This window comes from Acomys russatus, chromosome 13 (genome assembly GCF_903995435.1).
Source record: "Acomys russatus chromosome 13, mAcoRus1.1, whole genome shotgun sequence".
NCBI classification, from domain to species: Eukaryota; Metazoa; Chordata; class Mammalia; order Rodentia; family Muridae; genus Acomys; species Acomys russatus.
In genome coordinates, this window is record NC_067149.1 from 71,880,661 (window position 1) to 71,893,084 (window position 12,424).

General features: G+C 36.2%; 1 pseudogene; it reads right to left on the bottom strand.

The window, feature by feature from the left end:
• Positions 1 to 11,724, bottom strand: part of LOC127197651 (vomeronasal type-2 receptor 116-like) — a 49,309-nt pseudogene extending 37,585 nt beyond the window's left edge.
• Between the last annotated feature and the right edge of the window lie 700 nt (positions 11,725 to 12,424).

Sequence of the window (12,424 nt, forward strand, 5' to 3'; positions counted from 1 at the left end):
TTTTTTTTTGCAGAATTCTGTCATTTTAGTCACATATATTTGTTTTTATTTCATTTGGTTTTTGCATTGTTCTTGTTTTGAGTGTGTGTTCCTTTGTTTGGTTGCTTGCTTGCTTCAACAAATGATTGCATCTCTGATTCTTGTGTTTCCCTACTTCTTTTCAACCATTTTCCCCTTTTGATTCTTACTGGTCTGCTACATATCTGACACACATGCTGGCTCAAAGAAAATTTTATGTTTTATTCTCTTTTCTCCAGTCCTTTTCAGTGATGCTGCTGATATTTACAGATTGCATGCAATGAGGTATGTTTCTTTTGAAATTAATGGGTTTCTCTAGACACAAAATGAAATGCAACAAAACACTTAGTATATATCGTAATTAATAATGAATTGGATTCAATTGTAGCCTGGCATGTTGTCACATGCCTTAAATCCTAGCTCTCAGGATGTAGAGGCAGGTGGATCACTGTGAGTTCAAGGCTAGACTGGCCTACAAAGTAAACCTAGGACATTCAAGGCTACACAGAGTACACAGTCTCAAAACAAACAAAAACCCCAAAAAATTCAATTGTATTTACCAAGGTGAAATGAAAATGACAAAAATTAAAATATTTGAATTAAAATCAATTATAACAACTCTCAAAATAAAAATGCAAGTAACAAAATTAACCAGACTGGAAGTCTGTAATCTTGGTGAATTGTATATAATTAGAGTAAACATTCTGAGCCACATTAAGAAGGTTAAATATTTTTCAGCAGAAACTGTAAAATCAGAAGGGCCTGGCCAGATGTCTTACAAACTCTAAGAGAACACATATGAGAGTCCAGACTAGTATATGAAGCAAATTTTCAATAACCATAGATGTATAAAACAAGATATTCCACAACAAAAACAAATTTAAACAGTACCTATCCACAGAGTCAGCCTTACAGGAGATACTATGAGGGAAACTCTAGCCCAAGTAGGTTAACAACAACTGGGAAAACATTGGACATAGATAACTTCACTTTAGCCAAACAGCATGTACACTTTAGACAAACATGTACACACAGTACCACTACCAATATAAAAATAAAAGAACCTAGCAGTCACTGGTCATTAATCTTTATCAACACTCCGGTCTCTACTCTCCAATAAAGACAGAGAATAACAGAACGGATGCATAAGGAGGACCCAATATTTTGGTTCATACAAGAAAAACACCTCAGCCACAAAGATAGACATTACCTGAGAGTTATGGGCTAGAAGAATGTCTTCCAAGCAAACTGACAAAAGCAAACTAGAGTAACCAAATTTATATCTAATAAATAGACTTTTACCCAAACTTAATCAAAAGAGATGAAGAAAGACATACTCATCTAAAGATAACTCACCCTAGATGACATCACAATTCTGAACATCTATGTCCCAAATACAAGCACACACACATTTGTTAAAGAAAAAGTAACAAAATTTAAACCACACATTGATTTCTACACATTAATAATGGAAGACTTCAACTACCCCCTCTCAACAAGGATAGGTCAACAAAAGAGAAGATAAACTGAGAAAAATGACATTAATAGATGTCATAAATCAAATGGACCTAACAGATATCTACAGAACTCTTTACACAAACACAAAAGGTTATAACTTCTCCTCAGTACTTCACAGACCCTTCTCCAATATTGAGCATATGGTAGGACATAAAAGAAGCCTCAACAGATACAAGATTTAAATAATGCCTTGTACCTATAGGGCCTCCATAGCCTAAAGCTGGACCTCAATAACAACAGAATAACAAAAAAGCCCACACATACATGGAAACTGAACAACTGTTCAGTCAATGACAACTGGGTCAGGGAAGAAATAAAGCAAGAAATTAGGGACTTCCCAAAATTCCATGAAAATGAGTATACAACATACACACCTTATGGGGACACAAGGAAAGCAGTGTTAATAGGAGAGTCCCTCGCACTAATTGCCTTTATAAAGAGAAACATCTTATACAAGCAACTTAATGACACATTGGCACATTTGGAAGACCTAGAAAAAGAAGCAGAAACACCCAAGAGGAATAGAAAGCTGGAAAAAAATCAAATTCAGGGCAGACATCTAAAAATTAGAAACAAAGTGAACAATTCAAAGAATTAATGGAACTAAGAGCAGGTTCTCCGAGAAAATCAACAAGATAAACAAACTCTTAGCCAAACTAACTAAAAGGCAGAGAGATACTATTCAAATCAACAAAATCAGAAATCAAAAGAGAGATTTAGCAACAGACATCATGAAAATCCAAAGAATCATTTAGTCGTACTTCAAAAGCCTACATGACACAAAATTTGAAAACCTAAATGAAAGGGACAATCTTGATAGAGTCCACTTCCTGAAGTTAAATCAAGGTCATGTGAACAAATTAAATAGTCCTGTATCTCCTGTTGAAATAGAAGCAATCATCCAATGCCTCCAATTCATAAAACTCTAAGAGTCAGATGGCTTCAGCACAGTAAAAAGAGCTAATACAAATTCTCTTCAAAGTATTTTAAAAAATAGAAATGGAAGGAACATTACCAAACTCATTGTATGAGGCCACAGTCACCTTGATAATTGAACCACACAAAGGCCCAACAAAGAAAGAGATTCCAGACCAATTTCTGTTATGAAAGTTAATGCAAGTGTATTTAATAAAATATTCACAAACTTAATCCAAGAACACATTAAAAATAACATTCACCATGACCAAATAATCTTTGTACCAGGCGTGCAGGTATTATTCAATATATAGAAGCCCATCAATGTAATCCACGACATAAACAAACTGAAAGAAAAAACGTATGATCATCTCCATAGATCATCTCCAAGAAAGCATTTGACAAAATCCAACACCCATTCATGTTCAGAGAGATCGAGGCACATACCTAAACATAATAAAGTCTATACACTGCAAGCAGATAGCCAACATCAAATTAAATGGAGAGAAATGCAAAGAAGTTCCAGTAAAATCAGGAACTAGGCAAGAATTCCCACTCCCTCCATATCTCGTCAATATAATACTTGAAGTTCTAGATAGAGCAATAGGATAACTAATGGAGATCAAGGTGATCCACATTGGAAAGGAAGAGGTCAAAGTATAGCTCTTCACAGATGAGATACATAAATGATCCCTAAAATTCTACTACAGAATTCCTACAGATGTAGGACACCTTCAGCAAAGTGTCTGGAAACAAGATTATTAATAAAAAATGTGTAGCCATTCTGTATAAAAATGACAAAAGGGCTGAGAAAGAAATTACGTACAGTATGTCCTTCACAATTGCCACAAATAGCATAAAATATCTTGCTGTAACTCTAAACAAGCAATATAAAGAATTGTGAAAAAACCTTCAAGTCTCTGAAGAAAGAATTTTAAGAAGAAATCGAAAGATGGAACATTTTTCTAATGCTTCTGGGCCACAAGGATCAAGTTAATTCTCAACTTTGTATGAAAAAAAAAAAACAGAATAACTATAACAATCTTGTAGAATAAAAGATTTTCTGGAGGCTTATCCATCCTTGGTCTTAAGTTGTATTATATAGCAACAGTAGTAAAGAAATCAACATGGTATGCTTGTATAGATATAGAATGATTGATCAGGGAAATCAAATAGAAGACTCGGAATTTAAAAAATCGCACCTATGTACAATTGATTTTCAATAAGAAATCAAAAACATACAATGAAAAAAAAGACAGCATCTTCAACAAATGGTGCTGATCTAGCTGCTTACCTATAGAAAAAGTCAAATAGATCCATATTTATCACCGAGTGAAAACTAAAGTCCAAGTGGATTAAAGATGACAATAGAAAAAACATACACCAAATCTGTTAGAAGAAAATGTGGGGAAGAGCCTTGAACTCATTGGCACAGGAGAAAACTTCTGGAACAAAGCATCACCAACTCAGGGTACAAGATCAACAATTAACAAATGAGACCTCTTGAAACTGAAAAGCTTCTATAAGGCAAAGGACAGTGTCAGCAGAACACAATGAAAGACTATTGATTGGGGAAAGATCTTCACCAACCCTACATCTGACAAAGGGCTAATATCCAAAATATATAAGGAACATAAGGAATTAAACACCACCAAACCAAATAACCCAATTTTAAAAAATGGGTCCAGAGTTAAACAGAGATTTTAAACAGAGGAATGCCAAATGACCAAGACACACTTAAAGAAATGCTCAATGTTGTTACTTGTCATGGAAATGCAAACCAAAATGATTCAGAGATTCCATTTTATACCTATCATATTGGCTAAGATAAAAAAATTCAATTAAAAACACATGCTGTCCAGGACGTGGAAAAAGGGAAACACTTCTCCATTGCTGATGGGAGTTAAAACTTGTACAACCACAGATTGTTTAATCTGGTGCTTTCTCAGAAATTTGGAAATAGTTCTACCTCAAGACACAGCAATACCAAACCTGGGCATTAAACTGAAAGATGCCCCACCTTACAAGAAGGACACTTGCTCAACTGTTTTCATAACAGTTTGATTAGTAACGGCCCAATGTGGAAACAACCTTGATGTCCCTCAACTGAAAAATAGATAAAGAAACTGTGGCACATTTACACAATGGAATGCTACTCAGCTACTAACAACAAGAAACTCTTGAAATCTGCAGGAATTCGATGGAAGTAGAAATGATCATCCTGAGTGAGGTATCCAAACCCTGAAGACACAAATGATATATACCCACTTATAATCAGATATTAGCTATATAATACATGACAACTACCCTACAATCCACAGACACGAATAATCTAAATAGCAAGAGGACCCTATGGAGAATGCTTAGTTCTCATTCAGAAGGGTACATAAACTAGACACTGGAAGCATTTGAAGAGACAGAACAGGACAGGAGCCTACCATAGAGGTCCTCTGAAGTACTCCACCCAGCAAGGGATCAAGAAAGATGCTGAAACTCAGAGCCACACTTTGAAGTTGAGAGTAGGGAGTCTTAGGGAAGATTTGGGAGATAGAAGGACCTGGAGTAGACAGGAGTTCCACAAGGAGTCCAATGAAGACAAGAAATCGGAGTGGGCGGTGGGGGCTGATGCAGACAGTGATGCACAAGCAAGGACAATGCATGCTGACCTCTGCTCAGATGTCATTCATAGGCAGCAGAGTCTCCTTGTGGTTCCCATACCACGATGGAGTAGAGGTTATTTTTGACATGGACCATGGTGACCACTCATTGAACACTTCCCACTGGCAGGCAGCCATGCCAGATACTGAGGAAGTAGACACAAGCAGTCCAGATGAGACTTGATAGGCTGAGGTCACATGATAGGTGAGGGGGCATCCCATTTCTGAGGACTAGGAGATGGGGTAGTGGAGCAGCATGAGGGAGGGAGTGTGGGAAAGGGAGTCAATGAGGAAAGGGGCTACAATTGAGCTATAAGTGAACAAATTTAAAATAAAATAAAAATAAATCATAAAGAAGAAAGTCGAATATTAGGAAGGTACCAGATTGGATCCTGTAGAGAATACTAGGTATTTGAATTAAGTAACATGATGAAATATAACTGGTACTCACCTGGATGCCTTATCTTTCCTGGCTGGAAGGTTCTATGCATGCTACCAAAGAAAATAAAGGTAACCATCACTGTCACCCATCTTAAAACCATGAGGGATCCAGGAACAACAGGCCTTATATGATATTCCCTCTGATGTTAAAATGGGCACACATGTTATATGTGGAACTACTTTAGTCTGATTTGGTTAAAGTCCCCCACATGGTATGGAACCAATGCTTGGCACTATAGAAATGGCCAGAGTCTGTTACTGAGTAGGTCATAGACCAAAGGGGAGAACTTAATACTGTTAGTCTTTTAAATGGACACAGTTGAAATCAACTCCTAATGTCTTATTGCTTTACCATTAGTTAGTGCATCCCTCAGCCCTCATCAGAGCAGTTTCCTTTGCAGTACATGGCAAATGATACAGAAACTGAAGACTGGTCATGGTACAGATAATAAAAAACTATCAGGTTCTCAGCCTTAATTGAGGCTTACATATCACACACTTACAAAGAAGGCTGATGGATCATGGTTAAAGAGAAGTGGGAAGATTGTCAGGGCCAGAGGCTTTGAGGATAACCTCAAGGTAGGAATAAATATGTTCTGTGCACATAGTTGCACATTTAACACAGAATGATTATGAAAGTATGAACAAGACTATGTATGCTTAAACATGAAAATGCCAGCCTGGAAAAGGAGATGGACATGAAGTCAAACCCCTAACAGCCATGCTAATGAGATTCGATAGTTACTGGAGGAGAGATGTTCAGTTTCTTTACTGTTGTCACTACTAGGAGATCAACCCCACACAAGGGAAGGCTGTAATTACAGTAGTACATTTAGAAAACAAAGTGTACTTGACTTGAAAAAACAAATGAAACACTAAGTTACTTGGGTAGAGGCTCAAGTTAGACATAGTGAATTTGGGAGTTGTGGTGGTGTGGGTGACTATGATCAAAATGTTTTGTTTGAAATGATTAAGAATTAACAAATACTTATAAAGGCCCAAATAAAATACAATTATGTCTAGTGGAGGGGCATTTGTCAGAATAGTGAGAAACAACAAAAAAATAAGCATAGTTTTTGATAATGGATGGTGCATTTTAACATGTATACATATATCAAATAATAATAATATGTATTGTCTTGACAATTTCATCCGTGTAAGCAAAGACTTATAACCACAGTATAGAGTGATATCTCCACTACATATTTCATGACAAAGCAGAAAGAGGCTACAAGAATCCAAACTCAAAGCAACAATAAGAAAATGGAATCATTATAACCAAGATTTCATTCCTTTTTTTAGATTCATGTTTGACAACACATTGTGTGTAATAAACATGTACAATTCATATATGATAATTAAAAATTTGTTGAAAATTTAACATAATTTTATTTGATATTTTCTCATTCTTTTCTTAGATGGAGTTGGAAATCTGCATTCCATAAATTGGTGAGACCTTTGTCTTGATTAATAAATTTTAAATATCTACATATTTGTGAACATGTGTAATATTGTTCTTTTTTAATGACAGGATTGTTTCTCCTCTTTTTAATTTTGTATACATATTTCCATCTATCCAAATTCATATCTCTCTCTCTCCCTCCCTCTCTCTCTCTCTCCCCACCTTCTCTCTCTCTCCCTCTCTCTCTCTCTCTCCCCACCTCAGGCAAATTCTAAAACTCCAGCACATCTTGTTGTAAATGAAGAGTGTTAAGACAGTCAAGGCTACATGGGAAAGCCCTTTCTTAATTAAAGAAAGAAATGAAGGAAGAAGGCAGGGAAGAAGAAAGAGAAAGAAAGAGAAAGAGAAATGGGGGAGAGATGGGGAGAGATAAGGAGAGAGGGAGGGGGGGAGAGAGAGAGGGAGAGAGAAAAGTGAGAAATGTTTAGCTGGGTATGGTAATGCATGCCTTTAGTCCCAGAACTCAGAAGGCAGAGGGAGGCAGATCTCTGTGTGTTCTAGGCCAGCCTAATCTACATAGTAAATTCCAGGACTGCCAGTCTTAGTGACTTAGAGAGGCCCTGTCTCAGAAAAATAAAAATAAAAGCAGTGAAGGAGCACATAACACACACACACACACACACACACACACACACACACACACACACACACACACACAGTGTTTTAGTTTAGTTAGGTGAAACACCATACCCAAAGCAACTTGGGGAGGAAATGACTTATTTGGCATTTTAATTATGTTAACTATTGCTGTGATGAAATGCCACATCCAATTGCAAGGTGGAGAGGAAAACTTTTATTCCACATTTTAGTTTATCACTGAAAGACATCAGGACAGGAACTCAAACAAAGTGAAATTGTAGAAGCAGGAGATGATCTATAGACCATGGAATGTTTATAGTTACTGGCTTGTTCCTAATGGATTTCTGAGCCCTCTTCCCTATAGAATTGAACACTACTATAAAAGGAGTGGCCCCACCCACAATGTTCTGGGCCACCCCCCATCAATCACTAATTGACAAAATGCCCCATAGGCTTGGCTCTAACCCAGTCTTATGGAAGACTTTTCTTAAGTGATATTCCTTTCTCTCAGGTAGCTTTAGCAAGTCTCAAGTAGATATGCATCTGTGCAGTGCATTTGACATATACATCATTACTGTCATTGTTTGAGGAAGTGAGAACAGGAACTCATGCTGGGCAAGACTTGTAGGCAAGAGCTGTGACCCAGAAGCCATGGAGGACAGCAATTTATTGGCTATCTCACTGAGGCTGCTCAGCCTCATTTTTTAATGGAACCCAGGCTACGTGCTCAGAGGTGACACCACCCACAATGGGCTAGATCCTTCCAGTAAATCAATGATTAAGGAAATACCATATAGAGCTGTCTATAGCCTGATCTTATTGAGACATTTACTCAACTGAGTACTCCTTCCCTCCACTGATTCTAGTTTCTGTCAAGTTGAAATAAAACTATCCAGCACAGAAAGAAATATTAGACCAAAAGTCAAAGGTTTTAGATAATACAAAAATGTTAAGAAATTGATAATACTAATTTAAAGTAAAAATAATGATTTATTAAAAATAATGTTATATGGTTATTTACAATATTCTCATGAGGATAGTGATAGCAACAAAATGCAGAGAAATTAGTAAGAAAGGCCAGAAATTTGACAAATCTTTGTACTATTTCTAAATGTTACTGTATCAGATAACTTACATTGAAAAATCAGAAAATATATTATGACTTATGAAATTCTTTAGTTAGAGTAGATAAAGTTGGAACACCATAAAATAAATACTTTTCATTGAATTAATTTAACAGAAAATTAATATACAAAGGCTTGAGTTCATGACTATTTCTTTAAATATGTTTAGGTAAATGGTAGAACAAATCACACAGTGCTGATAATGCACTCTCCTCAGCCAGACCGTGACAAAAATCCCTTACATCAGAGAGGTTGGTGTACAGGTGATGGGCTGCTTGTGTTTGTGTTTCTGGCTGTGCTGAAAAAACACCTCTACACATTACTTCCTCTTTGTTAATTGACTTGAGAAAAGGGGATCTAAAAACCACAACCAGAATTCCACTTAAAGAACAACCTGGAGATGAAGGAAGATCAATTGATACAAAAACAAAAAGAAAGAAAAAGAAAACAACAACAACAACAACAAAAACCAGACACCAAAGTAGTACTAGGGAAGTAAATGATTACAGGCCAGATACATGACATCCCTCCACTAAATATTTAGAGGACACTCAATAGCCATTCCGACTATACACAAAGAAATGACCACAGGGCTGCAATTCAAGGAAATTGAGACCTAAATTATAAGGCCAAGGCAAGAGGGGAGAGTGTGCTCAGGGTCAAGATGCAGTTAGGAGTGGAACCATTTTCACTGCTGGTACACAGAAGGATAAAAATGGAGAATTGAAGCCAGGATGATTTTTAGACACTGGAGCAATTGTCCTAGAAAACTTGTAGTTGCTCCATTCAATGTGGTTTTTTTTTTTTAATTCTGGGAAAAATGTAATACAAATTTGTTTAGTGCATGAAGAATATATGTTTGGGAATTGCATTCTATAAGACTAGATTCTTAATCTTTTATAACAAAAATGCTATTTTCCTTTCATGATCTACTTTGATTATATTTTTGATGATATAAAAAGTTGGATTTTTACAACCTAGAATGGTTCACCCCCCTTAGGCAACCTAGTGATCCCCTGCACACAACAACCCCGAACTTCTGGACTCAAGCGATCTTCCTGTCTCAGTCTTCGGAGTAGCTGGGACTGGTCACAGTATGGGAAATAAATGGCTGCAGAGTGGTCAGCCCTAAGTGGGGCTGCCAGATCGTATACAGGTATTAACTGGACTCAGTGGATGCATATAAAAACAAAACAGAACAGAAAATAATGATAGACAATTGGGTGGTCAAGGAAGACGGATGAATCTGGGAGGAGATGGGAGATGGGGATGAATAGGATCAAAGCATAATCTATGAAAATTTCGAAGACCACATAAATAAAAAATACTTTAAAATAAAAAGGTGATGTTTTTGGAAACAATTCTATACCAATCATGGACAAGCGAGACACTCGAGGCTCATATAACTGAAACTATATTCTTTTCATATACAGGCTTGTTGCAGGGTGACATAAAGAAAAACTCATACAGATGTACATTTGTGCCTGAGCTACTGAAAACAGAGAGAGCAGAGGAAAAAGAGAGTGACAAGAGGCATTAGTTCTGATGTAGTAGAAGCGGCTCCAACCAGCATCCAAGTCCTCAGTCTGCTAAGTTTATCAGACAAATCTGTGATCCTATTTGAGATATGATCCTTAAGAATTTGGGTCTAACTTTAATCACTGCATTGAGATATAAATTATTTCATCTACATAGAAAATTTTGGTACTGTGACCATCTTTGTTATATTAGTTTCCAATGAAATGTGTCAAGACCACCAAGCATCCCATGAATTTTATATATGAACATATTTCTTCCTCCACCATTCTTGTAGTTTTACTTGACACCCCACCATAGTGTTAAGAATTAAACAGTACTGTGACAGTGAGCACAATTTACCTTAAGAAGGATATTCTTTCTTGTAAATTTGTGCCTATTGTCCTTGTAACAATTTTCTCATGTATTCAAAGATCTTTACAAGCTCAATTGCTCTATTTCATGTTTTTATATTTATCCATTGAGATTTGGGATGTCTATACAAGATAGCCACAACATGTTTCCCTTATAAAGAGACACACTTGAATATTTGTCATTATTTGTTAAAGGAAATCAGACTTCTCTTGACACTATTCCTTAATTTTGCATATTTATGAAAAGCTAAAAAAAAAAAAAAACCCTTAAGTGGCTACCCTTACATCAAGAGTATTTTGGTGATCACATCCGTATAAATGAGGAAAAGCACTGGAAACATATATGGCAAACATATACATTAAAATATGTATAACTCATTTATCTTAAATAGCTTGCAATAGAACTTTCAAAGTATTGGAAATAAGCTTTGTATTATAATTGAGTTATATGGGTGCCAAATAAAATAACCAAAACACTAAGAATGTAACATTTATATCATTCCTGATTGTGTCATGGTTCTTCTTCTATAACTAATTTATTGTATATATATACATAGTAAATAATAAAAATATGTGAAATCTGTTTGAGAATAAACACATTTAACAAAATAACATTTAAATATTAAAAAGAATATACACAAAGATAAGTGTAGAGAAGCAAAGTGCTCCCTAATGTCAATAGTGACAGTCCTGGTCTGAAATCAGCTGCATGTAACACAGTCAAGACTTTCCAGGCACTCCAGGCTTCAAAATTGTCACTTTTCCTTGAGTGATGAAAAGAAGTACACGAGAAAATATGTTTGATGCAATTTGAGAATGGAAAAGAGAAATTGTAAAAAACACAAGAAAGTTTTAATCCATACATTCTTTAAGTCTCAGGAATCCTTAACTCAGAGAATAAATAATTGTACTTACCATACATTAAGGTTCTCCAATTGGTGTGGCAGATATTCATATTTAATATATTTTTCTACATGGATGTCAGCAAGAGGAACAAATGCACAAATCATCATATCTCCTTCACGGAAAAGATATTCATTGGTTGCATAGCAGGGACTGTCAGTTGAATCACACACAAAATTGGGAATATACAGAAGCCCAAAGATAAAAATCCAGAACATCCTATTAACATGTGCATCTGCCCAGGCACAAGACTGATAAATACATATCCAATGATGTCCATCAGGTATATATTGATCTCAAGTGTTTGTGAACATGTGCGCTTCTCACTTTGTTATTGTGTGCAGCTGTCACACTAATCAGCACACAGTTTTTCCTGATACTTCCTCCACTGCCATTGAGAGTTCTGAAACTTTTTTCCCTTAGGCTCTCTCTTCATCTGAGTCCATGTTTTCTCCTTAAGAATAAGTTGGAAGCTATATTTTCAATTTTCTTCCCTAGCCACAGGCATCATGACTTCAGCCAAGAAGACAAATAGCATAGCTCAGGCATCAATTTCCCTATTAGGCTGTTTTGGCGAAATTTGAAGCAGGAAACTTTTCATGTGACAACAACTTTAGCTGATGAAAACAGCATCAGAGGTTGCTATCTCTCTATCCCCGTCTTTGTCTCTCTCTCTCTGTCTCTCTCTCTTTCTGTCTTTTAGTTAGTTTGGCTAAGGGTTTGTCTATCATGTTGATTTTCTCAGAGAACCAGCTCTTGCTTTTATTGATTCTTTGTATTGTTCTCTCTGTTTTTAAGTTATTGATTTCAGCCCTGAGTGTAAAGATACCCTGTCACCTACTCCTCTTTTGTGTATGTGCTTCATTTTGTTCTAGGTCTTTCAGGTGTATGGTTAAGTTTCTATTATGGGATCTCTTC